The sequence below is a fragment of the Myxocyprinus asiaticus genome, chromosome 34 (assembly GCF_019703515.2).
Source record: "Myxocyprinus asiaticus isolate MX2 ecotype Aquarium Trade chromosome 34, UBuf_Myxa_2, whole genome shotgun sequence".
Classification (NCBI taxonomy): Eukaryota; Metazoa; Chordata; class Actinopteri; order Cypriniformes; family Catostomidae; genus Myxocyprinus; species Myxocyprinus asiaticus.
In genome coordinates this window covers 16150411-16173405 of record NC_059377.1, presented here as the reverse complement: position 1 = coordinate 16173405, position 22995 = coordinate 16150411, and the positions used below count along the sequence as shown (strand labels likewise).

Below are 22995 nucleotides of genomic sequence, written 5' to 3'. Positions count from 1 at the left end.
AATCATTTTAATTTAGAAAAAATTACACCTTTCCTTCAAATCAAAGAGTGTATTCCTTACTAATATTCAATCTACCTTCCTTTGTTTAAGTTAATGCAAACTTGAGCCATTCTGTTTATATCCTCCCAATCCATTTGGGTCAAATCGTATGCAAACACGAACTCACATCCAAACAATCAAACAGAGTTAATTCCATCACTGGCCATCTCAGTGTGATTACTGTCTATCACATCACTTTATTCACAACCGTTTGATGAAGAGGGTGAAAGACAGAGAGGGAAAGAGAGAGAAGTTGATTGAAGATAATGCATCAAAACAAAGTAATTAAAGAAGAAGGCCATGCCCCCTTATCTGTTATCACAGCCGCGTTTGAGTCACCCATTTATAGATCAAACAGAAGTTGGTGCATTTCAGCTTTCTTGAGCTCTCAAAAATCGAGACATACTGAGAAAACACCTTTTGAAGTTGAACAAAATCCTATGTGTCGCCTGGCAGATTGAACCCCCGGCAAACCCCATTCCCAACCTCATTAGCTTTTATGCTTCATTTGGATACACATGTACACCTTACCAATATTTTTTACAGTGTGTGTGTGTGTGTGTGTGGGGGGGGGGGGGGGGGGGGGCGCAATCTGTTGAGATTTATGTAGCGCAATGCAAATTGTAATTTGATGCCACTAGCACAGTTAGCTTCATGACAATTATGTAAAAGATTTTCAAAGAAAATACTAAAATTTATAAATTAATAATGACAGTACTTGTATGCAAACATGGTACTGTTGCTATGGTTACCTCCTATGGCGCAACATGAAAGTTAATGTACCATTGAATCCACCCCTTTCAGCCAAATGAATGATAAGCGGCAATCCCATCAGACATTTCTGCAACAATTCGAGTGTGAACACATTTCCCTCTAGAAACTTATCTACTGATCTATTTACTGATAGTGCAAAACACAGATCCTGGACCCGTAGTAACCAGGAAGTCTTCGAGTTCACATAAACAACTGTGAATGCAGTTTACTTAAAATGTAAATTTTTCGACCTAGTGTCACAGAATGAACGTTACTATAACTTAATTTTTGCAAACTGAGTTGTACGTGCCGCTTTCTACTTTCTAATGTTTTGCTGTGTGTTTTATTCACTTTCACACAAATCACGGGTACTGTGCCTGTCTATTACTTTATTAACACTTATCATTCGCACTATTACTCACACCCTGCTATGGGTGTCGAAACACTTTTACTATAACGCATCATTTGATAAACAATACATTTTAACGCTTGTATTAGAGACCCACCTATATTTACAAACTTATTCCAACATGATTAGTTTCCGCGGTAGCTCACCTGGTAGAGTGTTGGACTTCGGACTCTGGGACCAATCCCAGCCTATAGAAGTCCTATAGAAGCGACACGAAATGACGTGGTTGCTTCAGTAAATGTGCTTTTCATGTCGAATTTGCTTTTAAAATACTACCGTTTAGGTTTAGGTGTTGGTTTAGGGTATGGATGTCTGTTTTGTTCACCTCTCATTTATCTTTAAGGACACTATTGGCATTTTACTCATTTAAACACCCATTTAATATTCACCTTATAACCTCTTCTGATTATGACACCATTTCACTTGCTTTTGGTGCCCTCCACTGGACATTTCACTGGGAAACTGTAGTCAAACATGTAATGAAGCACATAATATTACACATATATACATGTACATTTTATGAGATCAGGCTGAAATTTATACTCCTCTGACTTAGGTTTAGGGTTGGGGTTTGGGGTAGGGGGTAGAGTTAATAAAATAAGCATTTCTGTTGACGATATTATATAATTTACAACTAAAATACAACTAGATTTTGGCACCACTCAGTAAACATTTCACAGTGAAACTGGAGCCCACGTGTGCCCATACGTGCAACAAAACATCCAGCTTCGGGCATTGGGGGAAGTGGTTTGAATTTCATTAACAATTTCAGCAGCAGAACTTTCAAACTACTTTTGCTGAATTCACAGTGTGATCGGTCTGACTGATGAACATTTGTTTGCTAACATCTATTTGACAACAGGTGAAATTACAACTTTAAGCATTTCGATATTTGGAAACTCAGAAAACTTTGTGTACTCATGTACTATGAAAGAGTATATGCACTTTTAAGAACCCCACCATCCCCAAAATGGTGGTGTCTTGATGTTGAAGCCTAAATGACTGGGGTCTGATCCCCCCCAACCTCCCCATAATTTGTACCCTGTATTTTGATCAGTGCTGTCAGAAGCAGGCTTACAGTGGAAAGTCTGATCCACTCTGATAGATTGAGGTGTGATGACATTAACACAAATCAACATGACAGCTAAAGATCTCTCTCCCCCAGTTATCCATGTCCTTTGTTTGACCTATTACCCTTTACCCTACAAAATGCTGAATTATCAGAGGTGTCAGTGGAAGGGTTGGGTATGTGTAAGTGCAGTATGTAAAAAAACAAAACAAAGACATGAGTTACAGTGTGGCCAATTCATTCTGACAATATTGACTCGACTTTTTCAGCAACCCAGTGGCCTGGATAACTTCTCTTAGTATGATGTGGAGACCTCTCCCTGAAAACATGAGTATTTTACAAGTATTTCTGCAGTGAGTCAATAATAGATCTCGAAAATGAAGAAACACAAAATTTAATGCGTTAATTTATTGCGATTAATTGTTGACTGTTTAACGCATAAAACACATGTATGCAATTAATGCAGTATCTGTTTTTTCTTTACTTCCTGAAACGTCATTAATGTATTCCCCACATCCTGTGGCTAAATTGGCATATTTAAATTGTGTGGAGCAGTGCTTGCTTGTTCATTACGTGCAAGGCATGTCCCGGGCATAATAAACATGGGAGTGGATTTACTGTATGGAAAATGGAGACTTCACCCACAAGAGGTGAACCAGGTGTGGGAAAGATATGGTCAAGCTGCTGTATCTCTTTTTATTGCCCGAAAACTCACATTTATTTGAACCAGTGTCAAAAACAAAACCGCGCGAGAGATACCCAGTGTGTGTGCGCGAGAGAGACTGAAGAGCACCCAGAGAAAATAGTAGTTTTGAGATTTTAAACTTCAGCATTCTATTTATCTACATGTATCTCTAATAATGGATTGGCAATGTAGACTTAAGTGTATCTTGCCAATAGAGCATGATATGAATTGAATCTGTGCATTTGATCCTATAAAAAGGCATACGATTTTGCCCAACTTTTAATAACAACATATCCACTGATTTAAAGGCATGCAAATATATACTTGTATCAAAGATTTATACCAGTAAAAATGTGTCTATCAGCAATCATCATGTTTATTTTTAAATAACTAAAATAAATTATGACTAATCATTTTCTTGCAAGTTCTCTGAGACAAAGTATAAAGTAAATACATTCATGACTATATTTTAATGTTTGTTTTAATGCACCATGTACCATGATTAATCGTGATTAATCACAGAAAAATGTGCGATTAGTTAGTTACAAAATTTTAATTGATTTACAGCCATAGTCAAAATAGTACAAATAAATAAACACATAAATAAAAAACAATTGTAATTATTTATCATGAGAAGAGGACCTAATTATATTCTTTTAGTTTATTGCCTCCTGATAGCTCAACTGGTAGAGAATGGCACTAGCACCACCAAGGTCATGGGTTTAATTCCCAGGTAACACATTTTCTGATAAAATAATCTGCATATGTAAATGTAAGTCTTCTTCACACACATGTAGAAATTTAAGATCAGTCAGTATGTATGCATGTGAATATCCCAATATGTGAATTCTCTCCCAAACAACTAGACTCAATTTATCACTTGCATAAGATGTAGAGACAGTAGCATCATCGTGTTTGTGTGTTCATCTATTCGTGTGTGTCTTCAGTGTTAATCAAGTCTTTAAACCACTGTTGGGGCACAATGGTCAGGCAGGTGAGGAGAAGAGCTGTTAGTTGAATGGAGGGAAGAGTGGCGTGCATGGAGACAGGAAGTCAACCAGCCTGAGGAAACTTTCTGCAATATTATCCCCTCTATGCTCACAGGGGCCTCTGTTTCGACACTGTCTTTGTGTATGAGAGAGAGAGAGAGAGAGAGGGAAGAGAAATACAAAGAAAGAGAGTAAAAGATGAAGGCAAAGCAAGGGAAAGAAAGTAGGAGAGCAAAAGATTAAGAAAGTGATAGAGGGTGTGAGAAAAGTCATTGTGTGCGAGTGTGAGAGAATTAAAAATTTCAGGATAGTTAAAAATGTGTGTGCATATGGACATGTACTCACGATATGGCTATCTGTACAAACAGTTGCACGATTTACCTGGGTGTTCACATACATTTAGAGCAACTGTAGTTCATTTATTACCATTGAATAAAACATCTGTATTCAATAATCCATGATGTTCCTTTAAAACAACTGAATACACCATATATGCATATACAGTGGCCCCACAATGTGTTTGGAAACTTAAACTTCAATAAAAAGGTATGAATTTCATTGTGTTGGATTACAAAATATCAATCCAAATGGCATTTGCAAACAAACGATCCAGCTGCTTCCAAGGTCATTTTTAGTGGATGTATGTCAGTTCCCCTCAAGTTCACATTTGCTAGGGGTCCTAGCAGAGTAACCAAGCGTAGGTAATCACATTAACTATGGATGTGTTCCACTAAGTATGTATGAAAAGTTTAGAGTTTAGAACCAAACAAGCTTCCTTAATTGAAATGTTTTGCTTAAGCGAGGAAGTGCTATCTTTCTTTAAAATTAATACTACTTAGTTTGATATTTTGTTACCTAGTGCAGTGGCATTCATACATTTTTAAGCGTGGTTTATGAATCCAGAGACTGTATTTTTTGGGAACACTGTATCTACACAAACATCAGCTGCTTTTTGGCAGAATCAATTATTCTGTTTTTTCTTACCCCTAAATGTAGCTTCTCAAGGACACTGAATGTTTACTTTCACCTCCAGTTTCGTGAGAGGAGAGGCTGCATCTGTGAAGACAGCTAGAAAATGCCTGCAGGTGCATTTGTGTTACACAACTATACAGAATCAACAAAAACCACCGCACAGACTGTCATTTCAAGGGCTTGCTTAGCTTGTGTGTGTGTGTGTGTGTGTGTGTGTGTGTGTGTGTGTGTATTGGGGAGAGACTGACACACCTCCCCAGTGACAATAATGTGGAAAAGCAATTTCCCCCACAGAGCACTTTCCATCCTTAAATTAAACAGAACTCATTCTGTTCAACAGTAACCTGTTATCATTCAACCAGAAAACTGAAAATATGAATCAAATTCCTTTTCTAGTTTAAGGATGTATATTCTAGTGCTTGGGTTGTCACTTGATGTCCAATGTAAAATCTAAGTCCTTAAGTACAACCATTTGAAAACCACTACTTTACTGAATATATAGGGGAGCAGACTGATGGTTAGACATGGATACTTAGGGATTCTGTGTGTGCACGCGTGTGTATGTGTGTGTGTGTAAATAGGTGTGTCTGAGTGGTGCAGGAAAAACAGAGTGTGTTATGCAGCTCTGTGCTTTCAGATCGCGTGTGTCTACAGCTGCTTGAATTCATTGTTCATTGTGTAGTTTGATTCAATATAATTGTAAATTGTGTATAAAAATTAAATAATTAAATAACAATTGTATTTAGAACCCCTGTGAGCAAGCTGAAGGCGACTGTGGCAAGGAGCACAAAACTCCGTAAATTGTTGGTTAATGGAGAAAAATAACCTTGGGAGAAACCAGGCTCAATGTGGGGGCCAGTTCCCCTCTGGCTAACAGCACGAATATAATGCCAATATTAGTTATTTATGTGCAGTGCAGGTCATGGTTTAAGATAAGTAAACTAAGTAAGTGGAGTGGAGTGGAGTGGTCCAGTGTTTAAATTTTATTTTTTATTTTTTTTATGAACTGTAAGATTTATGATAATGTCTTTGAAGTTCATCCTGGATTAACTGCAGAAGTTCACATAAATGCATTGTCCTTTGTTAATTGGCTGATGAAGGCTTTTGTTGGCAATTAAATGATAGTCTATGTATTCCATTTCAAGAGTGTAGTCAATCAATAGACAAAGGTGATGCAGGCAGAGATCAATGAGGTGCATCGCAGTTCAACCGGCAGGTCATTTCGGTGAGGTTCAGTGGGGTCCATCCTAAGTCCAAGGTTCAGGCAGTGGCATATTAAGTATCCGATCTTACAGTTGGAGTTGGCATCAGTTCATCCTCTGAAGTCCATCATAAAAGACTGAAGTGATGTCTGGCTAGCACCGGCTGCATTTAGTTGTCATCACTCAGAGACACATAGCAGTGGAGTCCGACACCATGCAGGAACAGAGTTGGATCTGGCCGGCTCTGCTAACCTCAGGATATGAATGGAAACAAATAGAATAATATTAGCGTAGATGTCATTCAATTTTATGCAGAGTTATAGATCATGATAGATGTTTCTGGTTCCGGCACACCAAACTAAAGCATCCTAACTGTAAGTTGATGGATAAATTGTGTATGACTGGCTAAATAGATGAGTCTTTAGTCTAGACTTAAACTGAGTGAGTGTGTCTGTGTCCCGAACAGAGCGAGGAGTTAATAATATTAAGAAGAGGCTCTGAGATTACAGGGAATACCACTTTTAAGAGCTTAGTTGGTATTGGATCTAACATACATGTTGTGGCTTTTGATGTTTCAATAAGTTTTGTTAGCTCTTCATGACCTGTGACAGCGAAGGACTGAAGTTGCACATGAAGAAAATTATGAGACACTGTTTTCTGAGGTACTGTGACAGATGATTGCATTATTCCAATTTTATTTCTGATTATTTCAATTTTATCAGTAAAGAAATTCATGAAGTCATTGCAATTGTGCTGCGACAGAATGTCTGGTTCAGCTGATGCTTTATTCCTAACCAATTTAGCCACAGTACTGAATAAACACCTAGGATTGTTGTGGTTATTTTCTATGAGTTTGCTAATATATGCTGACCTGGCAGCTTTAAGTGCCTGTCTAAAGCTACAGACAGTATCTTCCATGCATCCGCGAAATACCTCTAATTTTGTATTCTTCCACTTGCGCTCTATTTTCCGAGCTGCTCTCTTGAAAGCATGATTGTGATCATTGTACCATGGTGCGGGGCTTTTTTCTAGAATTTTCTTTAAACAAAGGGCGAATATAAATCTAATTGACATTTTCTGTTATTATATCAAGTTCTTCTAGACTTTTTGGCTTACTGAGTATGTGAGACAATTCTGGAAAATTATTTGTGAAGCTATCTTTAATGGTTGAAAGAATAGTTCTTCCTGAATGATAGTTTGAGTGACATTAACTGATTGCAGCAAACAAGACACAAGGTAATGATCTACTCTGTGGTAGAATTTCTATAGTATCAACTTCAACTCCATATGACAGAATTAAATCTAGCGTGTGATTAATGACGAAGAGTTGGTCCTGTCAAATTTTGTCTGACTCCAAGAGAGTTGAGAATATTGATAAATGCTAATGCCAATGTGTCATTTTCATTATCTATGTGAATGTTGAAGTCACCAACAATTAAAGCTCTATCTACATTAACTACTAGATCTGATTTTGAAAATTCACCGAGGAAATCTGAGTACGGCCCAGGTGATTTATATACTGTAGCAAGGGCAAAAGACGACAGAGATTTTAATTTATATCTGACAGTGTCACATTAAGCATTATTAGTTCAAATGTGCATGTGTGTCTGTCATATGCATAAGTGGAATTGAGGTGTCAGAGAAGTGTGGGCTAACAGACACACACAAACTGGAATCTTACAAGTAGCCTTTTGTGAAGGTTACTTGAAAAACACAGGCAGGGTACAAATTAGGTTAATCTCAACTGGCAGAAGCTACCAGAACCCTGTACAAATATTAGGTCACAGCTAGGTAGAATACACCAAATGTAAGAGGATGATTGCCTTCAATTTCTTATTTTTGTATACATATGGACACCGTATGTAAGTAGAGATAATGAACAGTGTCTAGCATTAAAATATCTTTAAACAATGGTAAATTAACAGCAGTATGGCCATTTAAAAACAATATTTATTCAATAATTCAAGCAAATGTTTGTTCCAATGGATTAAAACAAGGCAAACGTTTTAATTCTGTCATCATTTACTCACCCTCATGTCTTTCCAAACCCATAGGATTTTCTTTCTTGCATGGAACACAAGTATATTCACACTGCTCTTCTCCATACAATGAAAGTCGATGGTGATCAGGGGCTGTCGAGTTCCAAAAAGGTAAAACCAGCAACTCTAGCATAATATTCTAAGTCTTCTGGAGCAATACAATGTGTGAAGGACAGCCTGAAATTTAAATAGTTATTAAGTGAAAATCTTGCTGGACAGCTGTGGTCACCATTTATTTTTAGTGTATGAATAGAAGAAAGAAAGTCATCCAGGTTTTGAAAGATATGAGGTTGATTAAATAATGACAGAATTTTTGGGTGAACTATTCCTTTAAAAGGAGTTGAGAGTATTACACTCTTACTGGTTGCTGAAAGCCTAGTCAAATTAGCCAAAATATTTAGTAAACGAACATGAAAGGGACATGATGTGTAGAATATTATGAATGAAAGGTGTTCTAATTTTGCAGAAATCTGTGAATAAATAAACTATTAAACAATAAAGGTTAAAACAATAAGGTAGTAACACCTTATTTAAACTATAAGGTTTATAAAGATACTGTTATGTAAAATGTAGGCATAATTTAAAACTATTTCATTCTAATCCTGACAAAATTACATTTACTTGACTTTACATTAAGGTCAAATGACTTTTTATATAATGACAGCACTCTTCTGAACTTCAAGGTATCACGACCTGGTGACAGCACCTGTTGTCATATAATAGTGGAAATATATATGTTATGGCAGTGAAAATTGACTGTTACCATTTTAAGAAAAGATAGTTTATAGTCTGTGATGGATATTTATCTTCATTAAGTCTAGTGTTAAAACAGACATTCAATAAGTGGATCATGGGTTTTCCTTGTCGCACTTAGTTCCTGACCTATCAGCAATTTAATGGAGCGGAGCTACTATACTGTATCACTGGCTCTCTCTTATGGTACTGTAAAAACGCTTATGAATAACTCTCTCTTTCTCTCTCTTTAGGCTATTAATAGCAATGACAGCTAGTGCTCTGCCCAGTGTTGCAAACCCAGATACCTGATACAGAGTTCAATGCAGGTAAACTGCATGCTGAGAACATAACTCATTTTATATGCCTTATCAAATAAGCCCAAGCCTTAATATTACATATTAGATACAGTACATCTTGTAAAACAGATAATTTTATTTAGAAACCAAATTTGCCAGTGTTGGATAAATTACAAAAAATAGTAATCCACTACAAATGACTAATTATTTCTCTAAAATTGTATTCAGAATACTTTACTAATTGCTTCATTAAAAAAGTAATCACATTACTAATTACTTTACTTTTCAGTTACTTTCTAAAACACTTCAAACAAATTCAAAATAATGTCAGTTTTTCTTTCTTGTTCATTGTTACACACAAGTCATACACTCAGCACTTCACATTTTTCTCCTTCACAATGATTCATTATGGGGTCATAATTCATGTATTCAACATAAACAGTGTATTAGAAATAAGCATAACCCTATAATGGACTTAAAAGTAATTAATTTAGTTGAAAGTCAGTAAAGCCTAGTGTACACTACATGACTCTAACTCGTCTCCTTTGATGTTTTGAATCGGTGACTGTCCTGTGACGAGAAGTCTCGGATCTCACGATGAATGGTCTTGTTGTGTGCGCACTCATACGACAGGCTGAGACGAGTTCCAGACACTACGACAGTTTTCAAAACTGCTTGATATCTAGACGTCTTGTCTTCATGTGTGCGCACTGTCCCGACGAGCGGAAGATGGACAATGAGCCACAGCCAATGAAATACAGAGAGAGCGCAAGAGGAGGGCAAGGTATTAGGAAGCAAAAGACAAAAATAATTAGAATATAAAATAAAACTTCACCCACATCTCCCTACCCGCTGTCTTTATTATTTTTTTTATCAGGTTTTTTATTATGTTTCCTTTTGCAAATAGCAAAATGGGTGTGAGCCGTTCTTACCCGCTCTCTTCATTATTTTCAGGTGTTTTTATAATTTTTTTCCTTTGCAAATTAGCGCAAATACACATGGGCGAAAACCGTTCTTTAATGTTTGTTGAAAGTGGAGAGCAAGGTATTGGGTAGCAGGAGACAATAATAATAATAAAATAAAATAAAACCTCACCCACATCTCCCTATACTTGCTGTTTTTAATTATAATCAGCTGTTTCTATTGTTTTTTTCCTTTGCAAATGGTGCCAATAAGCACGTAATCAGGCAAGAGCCATTCTTTGTTTGCTGATATGTTATTCAAAATAAACTGAGAGAGTTTGTGAATGAATTTTGTTATCTTAATTTTAAGATGCATTTTGGTCGATCCTTTAGAAAAGCGATGATGCTAAAAGCAGCTATAACGGCCGGTTTTTCGCCGGTTACATTTAAGGGAAATAAGCATACAATGTGAAAATTTAAAAAGCGAAAGCATGAACATGCACATTAGGGACACAGACAGATATGAGCAGCACACACGTTAGAAGCTCAGTTACAGGTACTACACTAAAATAACTCTTTAGTAGAAAAATAACTTTTCTACTAAAAAATAGATTACAGTAACTAATTACTTTGTTAATGGATTACATCCAAACCTGGAATTTGCTATACCAAAAATAAATGACTTAAGTTGAGTTTCAAACTTCTCTCACTCTTATCTGTGTCAGCTTTGCATAAAGTTAAAGTATTTCTACTGAGACTCAATGAATGTTTGATATCAAACAGTATAAGATAGAAAGTGTTTGTGGAGCTGCACACTAACTGGGTTGTGGTGTGTGTTTCCCAAAATCCCTCCAAGAAAATTTCATTTGTGCCACAGTAAGGCTGAGTGTTGCTCAGGACATACAGTAGATGCTGAAAGCCAGAGATGGAGAATGGATTACCCCTGTAATCCAACACTATATGTAACTGAGCTGATATCTGTTTGTGTGTCTAGTGACAAATTTATCCATGATCTCATCCCACTCACTCGATATATGACTGTATCTGCTGTGGCTCTCTGCCAAACAAGGGATAAAGTGTAATGAAGTACTCACGCTGTTGAGAATACATAATTGGGAATGGATGAACTCTGCCACAGCATTTCAAACACTTTATAACTTACAATAATTACACAAATTAATTGTCTTGCATTCAAATCCAACTTGCACATGCCGCCTCAGTTTGAATAGGCATGACACTACTGATGTTATTCAGCTGACTTTATTGATATGGCATATTAGTCACCAAACATGTTTAATGTCAGATGATAAAAAAAAAAATGTAAAAATTTTTTTTAAAAATAATGACAGATGTCTGACATTTAATATTTGTTGATGGTTGATATTTGAAACGGTTATGGGAGAGGACAGTCATGCCAAAACCCCCCTAGAACTCCTGCTGAGAGACAGCCAAGACACACTCTCTCTCTCACACTCATCATATATCTCATCTTCCTTATCTTCCTCTCAAAGACGAGCGGGATGCAGCTTTAGAAGTAGGTCAAATCTGTGCAGGAAAACAGTGATCCTGGCAGACAGAACTGGCTCAATATTGTGAAGCGTGTGGTCTTTTTACCTCCTTGCCTTAAACAGAATATCACTAGCAAAGAGTGTCAAGATAATCACAATTTTCAGGCACTCATATGCAAACATTCAATTAAGTGGCATACAAACAATTTAATAAATTAAAGACCTACATTTAACATTTTCTGAAGAAAAGTGGTGCTTGCCAATGAAAAATCCACCACCACAAAGCTAGGGTTTGTGGGTTGTTGCCAGGGCATTGATATGAGGTTGCTATGGTGTTCTGGGTGGCAGGTAGGTGGTTGCCTACTAGGCCACCTCTGCACTCCTTCTGTGTAAGTCAGTGGGGTTTTTCTGTTCGAATTATCATCCGATAACATAGAAAAGTAATTGCACAGCTCTCCTCAACAAGCCACATAATTTCAGGTATTGTTATTGAGTTGCGTGCCAAACTTTAATACTTATGGTTTAAATCTATAACAGTAAGTATGAGCAATAAGAATAGTGATGTTTGTCTTAGCAAGCACCATTAAAACTCTCTGCTTGTCTATGAGTGATGTGTTTTGCTCTGAGATGATGACAGGGTACAGATGGTAGGTGAAATGGGAGAGCTTGCTGTCATTGATCTGTATAATAATGAGCCGGTGTCTCCTCAGAGAAAGCTATTACCCATATTTCCTCTGATTGTGACTTTCCCTTCCTCTGTCCAACTCTCTCTGCAACACCAACACAAATAGGGCCTTGACTTAGTGTGTGGGTCAGGTTTTGCATACATTATGGGCACCAGCCAACAGTCCCCATGAGGAAAATGGCTTGATAAACATACTAAATAATAGCTTAATGGAAATCTAAAAAAAAAATGCAAAAAGGTTTCTGTGAGGTTTAGGACAGAGATTATTTAGCAGAGACGGGCCACTTTTATTCAAATTAATGTGAGAAATTGAAACGCTCAACCAAGGAGCTCTGAGCGCCCAATGGTCAACGGATATAGAAAGGAAGTCCCGCCTTACAGTTAAAAGAGCCAGTCACTTTTCAGATACAGACATCACCTGTCAATCAACTCTAGAACACGATGTGCATTAGCTATACAAGCCTGGAATTTTTTTTTTTTTTTTTCATAATATGAGGTTAAGAATCACAATTTATGATTCCAGTATTGTCAGATTCTATTGCTGATTTGAAATATGTTCTTCGATCGTAATCTTGACCAACCGTTTTTGAGATTTTGGTCTTTCTCCATTCAAGTAGATTGGAGATACACTGGCATGACTGGCATCCCGAAAGCTTTCCAAAAATGGCCGACAGTGAACTGACTTGCTAGAAAGACTTTGGTTAGGATAAGGGGACAGAAAATGTCAATGGAAGTCAGTGTTAGCCTGTGTGTGTGTGTGTGTGTGTGTGTGTGTGATGTGTGTGTGTGTGTGTGTGTGTGTGTGTATGTGTGTTTGATACAGTAGAAGCAGATGACCAGAGAAATCACTGGCTCTTCTCTGCATTCATGGTCCTCCTGAGTTGTCATGGAAACTGATTGTGGTAGACCAGTCCTTGGCTTGTGTTTGTATTCTTGTGTTGTATTTAGACCAATCAGGGATTGTGATTCAGTGACTTGATTTTATTCACTTGCTTATTGTAAGTAACTCCACCACCTGCTATATTACTATTTAAATTAATGAATTGAGAAAGATCTTTTAAAATGCTCCAATACCAAGTCCCTTCACTGTTTGATATGACAATAATACAATTATAATCAAATACGTACATTCTGAACCTTTGCTTGTTTCATGACACATTTAGATGATTATGTTTTAGTCCAGCTTTGTAAATCATTTTAGACTCCAGCACAACTTTTCTGAGATTCACCTTTTGATTTTGCATGACATTATACTGTAAAGTGGTGTCCAAAAGTCTGAAAAAAATCTTCTAAATAGACAATCAAATTGTATTATCAATATAGCAATTTGAGTGAAAAGGATTACAAGAATAGCAGAATTTTATAGTATTTGGTATGGTCCCCTTTTACTTTAACCTCCTGAGACCCAAGTGTGACTGCTGTGTGCATTTTCTATTTCCCTTTTTGATTTGTAACTAGTAGCACCTAATAAACATGCAAAAAAGGTAAAAATTCTAGAGCAAATAGTTTTCCTAAAAATTGATGTCCACATATGTGGACAGCCCGACTCAGTTGTGAAATTTTAAATAATATCAAGCTTTAGAAAGTCAGATTTTTTTTTTTTTTTTTTTTTTTTTTTTTAAATCAAATTGTTTATTAAGTTTCCAGGAGTGTTGGTTTTTCATGTTTTTGAAATGTTACAGACATAACAGAAATTAGCATAAATAATTCTGATTCAAAGTAATGGTCTGCATCGTGTCACTGCCAACCATGTTAAAATAAAATTATACATTATAAATTCTGAATCTATGTACTGATTACCATTGTCCCATGTCTGCCTAACATTTTGAGTGGTCCAAACATCATCTGCAGCCTGAAACTGAACTTTTGATAGGAAGTTTGGATTTAATGCATTTAGTTGCATAGAGAGCTATAGTATGCTCCCTATTAGGTGAATGACTTTACCTCCAGTGTGCTGTCTGTCTGCACCGGTCTCAGAAAGGGGCCCGTTCTTCGTACGTGGATAACTCAGTTATCTGGATTTAACTGTTGACGATTTGCCATGATCCAGGATGGTTTGGTTTTTCAAAGCTCATCCCGGAGTTGCTGGCATAGCAACAGGTCCGTAACCTCAAACCTGCTCGGGAGCTGGCTTATTTCACGTAAATGGGATTAGATTGTGGCTTTATAAACGGAGGTGATACGAGAAGTCTGTCGCAGACATGTCCTCTCCATTTTTACGAGAGCAACCTGTTGCAGAAGGTGCATGAGTAATACGGAGAGCTTTCAGAATTCAACGCACAATGCGGGATAGACTGGATCCTTTAGCGCAGCGCGATAGTTTACTTTTAGAGCAGAGGTGTCAAACTCGATTCCTGGAGGGCCACAGTCCAGCAGAGTTTAGCTCCAACCTTAATTAAACACACCTGAAGCAGCTAATCAAGGGCTTCAGGAGTGCTTGAAGATTACAAGGAGGCATTTTAGAGCAGGGCTGGAACTAAACTCTGCAGGGCTGCTGCCCTCCGGTTACTGAGTTTGACACCCCTGTTTTAGAGAGATATTGTTTTTGTCATGAGGGAATAATGTACCTCATTAATTTGTTGGACCCTCATATTAAAAGTTAAAATCATCAGAGTCGGTCTTTAACAACAGCACAGACAGTGTGCACTGGCTTGAGATTCTTTGCGAGTGGCACTTTCTTGTACACTATTTGAGATGCAGAGAACTTAGTGAAAAGTGCTGTCTGCCGTGCCATTCGCAAAGTGTACCTGGCGCTCAAGCAAATTTTTTTTTTTTTTGGTATTTCCAAGTCACTTAAGACCCCAGGTTATAAAACTGAATTTTTTCGCCATTGCAAGTACATTATAATTCTAATCGAAGGTCATGCAATCATGACCATGCCAGTAAATATTGTTTATGTGTCCCTCAGGCTTCCCAAACGTGATTGGTGCCATAGACTGCACACACATTCCAATCAAGGCCCCATCAGGCCCCAATGAAGGTGATTTTGTGAACAGAAAAGGGGTTCACAGTATAAACGTGCAGGGAGGCTACTATTAAGATTATCTTAATATTGTTGAGCTTTCAGATTATTAATAGTATATTAAGATATTGTATTGATGGTATTGAATCAAAAAGTAAAATGCAGTTGACTGACATGGACTGAAAAAAATACCTTAGATAGTATGCGACTCGATGTGCCTTATAACCAACATAGAGGCAAAATGGCCTGGATCTATGCATGACTCAAGAATCTTCAGAGTCACATTTATGCACATTATTTGAATGTGGTAAGAGAAAATAGAAATGTCAAGCTCACTGTATTAAATGCACTTATGCTGGGCCTAATTGAACTGCATTTTTCCATTACACAGGTGATTATGATGGGATCCTGCTTGGAGACAGGGGCTATGCCTGCAGGCAGTATTTCATGATTCCATTCCCTGATCCAAACCCCGGTCCACAAACCCATTACAGTGCAGCTCTAGCCAGGACAAGGGCACGCATTGAAATGACCTTCGGGCAACTGAGGGAAGATTTCAGTGTCTGAAAAGTCTGACAGGGCCTGCGACATTATTGTTGCATGCTGTGTACTACACAACATTGCCACCATCAGAAAAGAGAGGACCCCTGTGTTGGAGGTGCAACCTGATGATGACCTCCAGACAGTGCACCTGGACCAAACTAGTTGAAGAGCAGCACGGGACAGAATTGTGGAATACCATTTTTGATTGACCTTTCTGAAAAAAAGACACAAACATGCTTAGGCCCATTTGTATTTTATTTCTGTATTTTTTATTCCTCCCAGTCAAAGGCAGCAATCAGTCATCTTTTACCTGCAATAAGAGATATTGTTATGTACAGTCAACAATATTAGTCTCTGTGAAAGTGACTTAGCACTTACTCTGAAGTTCTCTCTGTAGCAACTCTATCTCCAGTTTAACTTTTGTTTTCCTCAAGTTGTCAATTTCAGTCTCTTGTAGGAGTTTTTGCTCTTTAAGTTCCATATTTTCAATATTTGTCACAAGACTCCTTTTATATAAGGAACGGATGTCACCCTGTGCCTTTTGTGGAGAAATTAATAAATTTACTCAAGAATAAAAAGGAAGAAATAATCTGTCTAATATTTTCCTCACCTCTGTACCACTTTTCTGTGCAGACTCAGTAGCAGACGTAGGCCTCTCTGTTGATGTGGACTCTTGCAGTCTTACTCTGAGAAATATTACAGCTACATGAGTACATGCAATTTAAGATAACACTTACAGGTACTTCTTCCCAAGGACAGCCATCTGAAAGGGTTTCTTCACTGTCCTGCAATGAACATAAAATGGGTATCAAACACAGTTGCACAGTTCCCTGTTTTGATGTAAAATGTACTTGAAAAATGTACTTACTACACTTTCTTAATTTACCACTTGCTTGGGAACTGGTTGGTGTTGGTGTTGGTGTATTATCTATAACTGCACAAAAAAAAAAAAAAACTCATTATAATGACCAACTAACAAAAACATCATGGTTACTTGCGTAACCTCCATTCCCTGATGGAGGGAACGAGACGCTGTGTCGATGTAGTGACACCAGGGGTCACTCTTGGGAGCCCGAGGCACCTCTGGTCTTTGATAAAAGGCCAATGAAAATTGGCGAGTGGTATTTGCATGCCACTCCCCCGGACATACAGGTATAAAAGGAGCTGGTATGCAACCACTCATTAAGGTTTTATGCTGAGGAGCCGAGACATGGTCCGGCCATTTCAGCGGGTAGTTCAGCATTGTGGCAGGAGGGACACAATGTCTCATTCCCTCCATCAGGGAACGGAGGTTACGCAAGTAACCATGACGTTCCCTATCTGTCACTCACTCGACGTTGTGTCGATGTAGTGACAATAGGGGTCCCTATACGAAACACCACAACTGGCTGAACTGTGTTACGTGAACTGGCGGTGTGTGATGGGCCTCGTAGCCAGCACACCAGGTCGACACATAACCTCCTCCAACATAGTTATGAGTGTCGAACGGCCCTTTGGGGACAAGTCGACTACCCAAAAGATAGAAACAGGCTAACCCAGTCGTTTTCCACTCCCTAAAAAAGAAGGGGGATTATCCGACTGGGCCGCCAGGTCTAGTCGAGGGGGTGTCCCTCCCAAGGGGAGGACACCGCGGAGACCACACCTCGCCCAAAGATAGGGTGGGATATATAAGTGGAAAAATACGTCACATGTGGAGAGACTTCAAGGTAGATCCTACCCAATGGGGGAGGAGTTACTACAAACATGGAGACTGGGGCAGAGGGGCTTTGCCCAAGGAATTTGCAGTTTGCCAACAGGGAAACGAATTAGCGGAAGATATACATCGCATGGGGTTTGCCTTACAGGGAACCGCCACATGCGGAGCACCTACCCCAGAACAGGGCTCTTAGTTAGCACATGTACTGGGCTGGCAGCGAGTCTCTCTGAAAACTTGACTGCCACAGGGCTCGGAGGAAGTCAACCAGGGAACAAAGTTTGTGAACACTACTGGGAATTAATGGCACACGTCTTCATCTCAAAAGAGGTGGAAGGCACTATGTGCAAGCGATAAACCCGGCCAGCTATCCCTGGCTTATCCGCTTGTATTGTGTGCCACTACCTGGGATGAATGCCTCCTCCTGGGGCAGTGCTTGCAGGCTCACCACCTGATCCCTTAAAGGGGTCGTGGGAACCTTGGGCACATAGCCTGGTCGGGGTCTCAGGATCACGTGAGAGTAGCCCGGACCGAACTCCAGGCACGTTTCGCTGACAGAAAACGCCTGCAGGTCTCCTACCCTCTTGATGGAAGTGAGCGCAGTCAAGAGGGCAGTCTTCAAGGAGAGTGCCTTAAGCTCAGCTGACTGCAATGGCTCAAGGGGGGCTCTCTGTAGACTCTGAAGAACTACAGAGAGGTCCCATGAGGGAACGAGGTGCATTCTGGAGGGATTCAGCCTCCTGGCACCCTCAGGAGCCTGATGATCAGGTTGTGTTTTCCAAAGGACTTACCGTCGACTACGTCGTGGTATGCTGTCCTGCAGGAAGGAAAGCACTGATCCGACAACTCCACTTAGCGAACAGACGCCACTTAAAGGCATACAGGCACCTCATATAGGGAGCCCCAGCCTGAGTGATCGTGTCTACCACTGATGCCCCGTCCCTGAGAAAGAAGGTCCTTCCTCAGGGGAATTCGCCGGGGGGGGCTGTCGTGAGGAGCGTGAGGCCCAAGAACCACGTCTGGGTGGGCCAGTAGGGTGCTACAAGGATGACCTGCTCCTCGTACTCCCTGCTCCTCGTCCTCCCATAGGGTCTGTGCAAGTAGGTTCACTGGGGGAAATGCATATTTGCACAGGCCAGGGGGCCAGCTGTTTGCCAGCATGTCTATGCTGAGGGAGGCCTCGGTCAGGGCATACCAGAGTGGGCAGTGGGAGGATTCTTGGGAGGCGAACAGGTGCATGTGCTTGCCCTGGATCAATGGCCGAAACCTCCGCATGGTGAGCAGAATTGCCAACAACTCGAGGCAGTTGATGTGCCAATGCAGTCATGGGCCCGTCCACAGGCTGGCGGCTGCGTGCCCATTGCAAACAGCGCCCCAGCCCGTTTTGGAGGTGTCCGTCTTGACCACGACGTGCCTGGAGACCAGTTCTAGGGAAACACCTGCCCATAGAAATGAGAGGTCGGTCCAAGGGCTGAAGAGATGGTGACAGACCGGCATGATGACCACGCGATGTGTCCCACGGCACCATGCCCATCTCGGGACTCGAGTCTGAAGCCAGTGCTGAAGTGGTCTCATATGCATCAACCCGAGCGGGGTGGCTACCGCTGAGGATGCCATATGCCCCAGGAGCCTCTGAAAGAATTTCAGTGGAACCGCTGTTTTCTGTTTGAACACCTTCAAACAGGCCAGCACCGACTTGGCATGCTCGTTCATGAGGCACGCTGTCAAAGAGTCTGAGTCCAACTCCAAACCGAGGAAAGAGATGCTCTGAACCAGGAGGAGCTTGCTCTTTTCCCAGTTGACCCAAAGCCCTAGTCAGCTGAGGTGTGAGGGCACCAAGTCCCTGTGTGAACACAACATGTCCCGAGAGTGAGCTAGGATTAGCCAGTCATTGAGATAGTTGAGAATGCGAATGCCCACTTCTCTTAATGGGGCAAGGGCTGCCTCTGCAACCTTCGTGAAGACATGAAGAAACAAGGACAGGCCGAAAGGGAGGACCTTGTACTGGAATGCCTGACCCTCGAATGCAAACCATGCAGAGCTCAAGGTGCCACACCATGTCGTGGCCGTGCTGAGTTCAGGGACATCGAAGTACTTACCTGGCTCCTTGTGACCACCCCCGGAACAGCCTGGGATGGGGGAGGAAGAGGCCTGTCCTCGTGACCCGTGGAGACTGTCACATCAGGGGCGATGACCGCCGCTGGAGTGCCAAACCTGCCAAATAGAGTGGTGGACGGTGGTCGTGATGACGGCCGTGCATACTGGATACGTGACCCAGGGAACAAGGAAACTGCTCTTGCTGAACTCTTGGGTACTGCAGCCACTTGGGCATGCAGCGCAATTAAATGCAAAGGTAACAAAAAGATTCTCCTCCCGGCCCTCGACCGGGGGATGGAGTGGTCTGCTTACCAGCTTCAGAGCAGCGGGTTTCGTTGTCCCTGGGTCGCTCATCTCAGGGGCGCTTTGAAGCCTTTCACGGTTTCTTGGCGGCCACAAGACAGGTGGCGTCTGCTTCCTGAGGTGGGCTCTACGCCAGGGCCGGGCCGAAGGGGCGGGCTGTGGCAGAGCCGGTGCAGACACCGTAGAGGGACGCCCTTGGCAACGAGCAGACGGGGTTCGGGATCTTGAGCCACGCTGGGGCAGGATATGCCGGATAGCCTCCATTGGCTGCTCCACCGTTGAGAACTGCTGGGCAAAGTCCTTGATGGTGTCGCCGAATAGGCCAGCCTGGGAGATGGGGGCAGCAAGGAACTGTGTCCTGTCGGCCTCACCCATCTCGACCAGGTTGAGCCAAAGTTGGTGCTCCTGGACCACTAATGTGGACATCGTCCGCCTGAGAGACCGCGCCGTGACCTTCGTCGCTCGGAGAGCGAGGACGGTCACCAAGTGCAGTTCCTGCATCAATCCTGGGGCAGAACTACCCTCATGCAGTTCCTTTAGCGCCTTGGCGAACTTGCAGGAGAGCCATGGCATGCAGGATAGAGGCGGCTTGTCCAGCGGCACCATAGGCCTTGGCCATCAGAGACAACGTAAACCCACAGGCCTTGGACGGGGGCTTTGGGCACCAGGTGGCAGCACTCTGTGGGCATAGGTGCACCGCGAGCGCCTTTATCCACCGGGGGATTGCCGAATAGCCCTTGGCCACCCCACCATCGAGGGTAGTGAGGGCGGGGAAGCTGAAAAGATCGGGACCGGGCAGTAAAAAGTGCCTCCCACGACCTTGTCAGCCCTTCATGCACTTCCGGGAAGAAAGGAACGGGGGTGGGGTGTGGCTTTGAGTAGAGGGAAGAGCGGAGGGTTCCACTCTAGCCGACGCTCGAGGCTACCCGGGAAAGCATGTCGTCATCTCCGTGTCAGCCTGTGACTGGGCAATCAGCCCCAAAGAGAGGAGCCCAGCTGAGGCTTCCGCGTCCGAGTGGATGAGCCCGCTCTCCGATGCTGCGCTCGAGAGCTCATCACTTTCGCGGGCTCCGAATAAGAGGTCGAACTCGCTGTGAGACAAGCCGGCGGACTCATCCAGAAGCCCGATCGGGGCAGACGAGCATGCTGGAGAATGGGAGGTCTGTGGGGGGATACCTGGCGGAGGCGGTCCCATTGGGGTCCCCAAATTGCCTCCAGTGCTAGCCGCGCTGGCCTCATACCCATGGGTAAAAGGACCAAGGCGGGGAGCCTCTGGGGTTGCTTGCTTTCTTACGAAGGCAAGCCTTGACCGCATCGTTGCCATGGACATGTCCTCGCAATGAGTACATGACCCATCCACGAACGCTGTCTCCACGTGAGCAGTGCCCAGACACAAAAGACAGTGATCGTGACCGGCAGAAGGTGAGAGATTACGAGCGCAACCAGGAATAACACACAAAGGAAAGGCATCTTTAAAAAGAAGCGTCTTTAAAAAGACATTCTGTGTGTGCCACTCTTTTAGAGAAATATACTCTTTTAGAAAAATATACACTTATTTCTGCCAAAGCGCCCAGGGGCATTCTCTGCAGTGCACCAGTGCAGAGGAGGGAGAAGCCGCTGAAATGCACCATCAGATCCAGCAGAGGTGAATGAACAGTCGTGGGAATTCAGCTCAGTGAGCATGACCGTTCGGCTCCGAAGAGAAAATATGAATGAGTGGTTGCATACCAGCTCCTTTTATACCCGTATGTCCGGGGGAGTGGCATGCAAATACCAGTTGCCAATTTTCATTGGCCTTTTATCAAAGACCAGAGGTGTCTCGGGCTCCCAAGAGTGACCCTTAGTGTCACTACATCGACACAACGTCGAGTGAGTGACAGATAGGGAAGAAAGGATTTAAACCTCCTTTACCAGTAATGAAAGTGTTGCTGCTACTGCTCCCTGGCTGTGGGTCTGAGGAAGAGCTGCCCCCAGGGGTGCCCTGCACAATGGGTCTGGTAACATTAAGCCCTAGGGCCAGCAATTCTGCTGGGGTATAATGTGGAGGTGCAGGACCACCTGTGTTTTTTTCCTCTGCTTTTTTGTTGCTGTTTCCAAACAGACAAAAACACCATTTAACAAAATGTATTTTAAAAGGTATTTCAAGCACAGTATAAGAAGTAAAGAATTACAATTTTGTAGAATGTTCTTATATTTCACTTTTACTTGTTCCCAAGTTCTAGTGGGTCCTGAGGTGGCTTTGACATTTAGAAAATAAAATGTCAAAATACAAAACCAAAATATTAAAAGTGAACAAAAAAGTATACAAAATACTGTAAAAAGGGAAAAAAATGCAACATGGGGGAACACTCACACATTTAATTTGTCTGCAACTTTTTGCCAGCCCTCTTTCCTTGTTTTGGCAGTTTCCTGGCATTTTAATAAGGTTTTGAAATCCTTCAAGCAATAAATTCTTGCTCCGCAGCAGTGAATAACTGGACTCACTCTTTGGCTACTGTAGCAACCAGCCAATTGAAGCGTTGCCGATCATGGTTTCTAGTATAGATGTATATACCCTTTTCAAGCAATGCATGAATGCGCAGTGATCTCGGACAACTCAATCCAGCTATACTAATCTTCACATGTTTTCGAAGAACCTAATTAGCCAGAACCTAATTAGCCAGAACATAATTAGCGCGATTAGAAGATCTGGCATTTGTCATTCGATCTCGGATGTATTAAGTGACGTATGAAGAACGGGCCCCAGTTCAAAATGTACATTATTTTCATCCTAACTCTATATAAAGTCTCTGAAAGCAAAAATGTTCAGCTTTTGGATGAATTAATTCTCAATGTGATAATGCGCACAGTAAATATATGATTTCTAAGGAAAGAATGTACTAAAGTACACTTTAGTGTACATTGTGTTTAGCAGTGTAGCATTAAAGCGCTTAAAAAATAAAAAAAATTTTTTTTTTTAAAAATGGCATATCACATGAAACTAGAGACTCTAATTATTGGACTCAGTTTTAACATTGACAGGTTTCAGTGTAAAAACTTAATTAGGTTTCTTACCAGATGCAGTTTTGATGGCATTTCTCCCAAAGACAAACTCCGCTGGGATCGACGCCTTGT

At 41.3% G+C, this 22995-nt stretch overlaps 2 long non-coding RNA genes across 4 annotated transcripts in view; one reads left to right on the top strand and one right to left on the bottom strand.

Moving 5' to 3' along the window:
• LOC127425194 (uncharacterized) overlaps nucleotides 1-15784 on the top strand; it is a 21006-nt gene extending 5222 nt beyond the window's left edge. Inside the window, exons 3-4 of one of the 2 annotated variants that reach the window (XR_007894585.1) lie at nucleotides 15192-15263; nucleotides 15637-15764. This is a non-coding gene — a long non-coding RNA (uncharacterized LOC127425194). Of the gene's footprint in view, nucleotides 1-15191; nucleotides 15264-15636 lie in introns of both variants that reach the window. The other variant, XR_007894584.1, reaches the window with a different exon arrangement.
• LOC127425192 (uncharacterized) lies at nucleotides 15658-22995 on the bottom strand. 2 transcript variants are annotated; one of them, XR_007894581.1, is made up of 6 exons: nucleotides 22936-22995; nucleotides 21793-21968; nucleotides 16657-16722; nucleotides 16399-16573; nucleotides 16167-16326; nucleotides 15660-16098 (listed from the first exon to the last, which is right to left on the bottom strand). It is a non-coding gene; the product is annotated as an uncharacterized LOC127425192 (long non-coding RNA). The 2 variants fall into 2 exon arrangements; XR_007894580.1 differs by having other exon boundaries at nucleotides 15658-16326.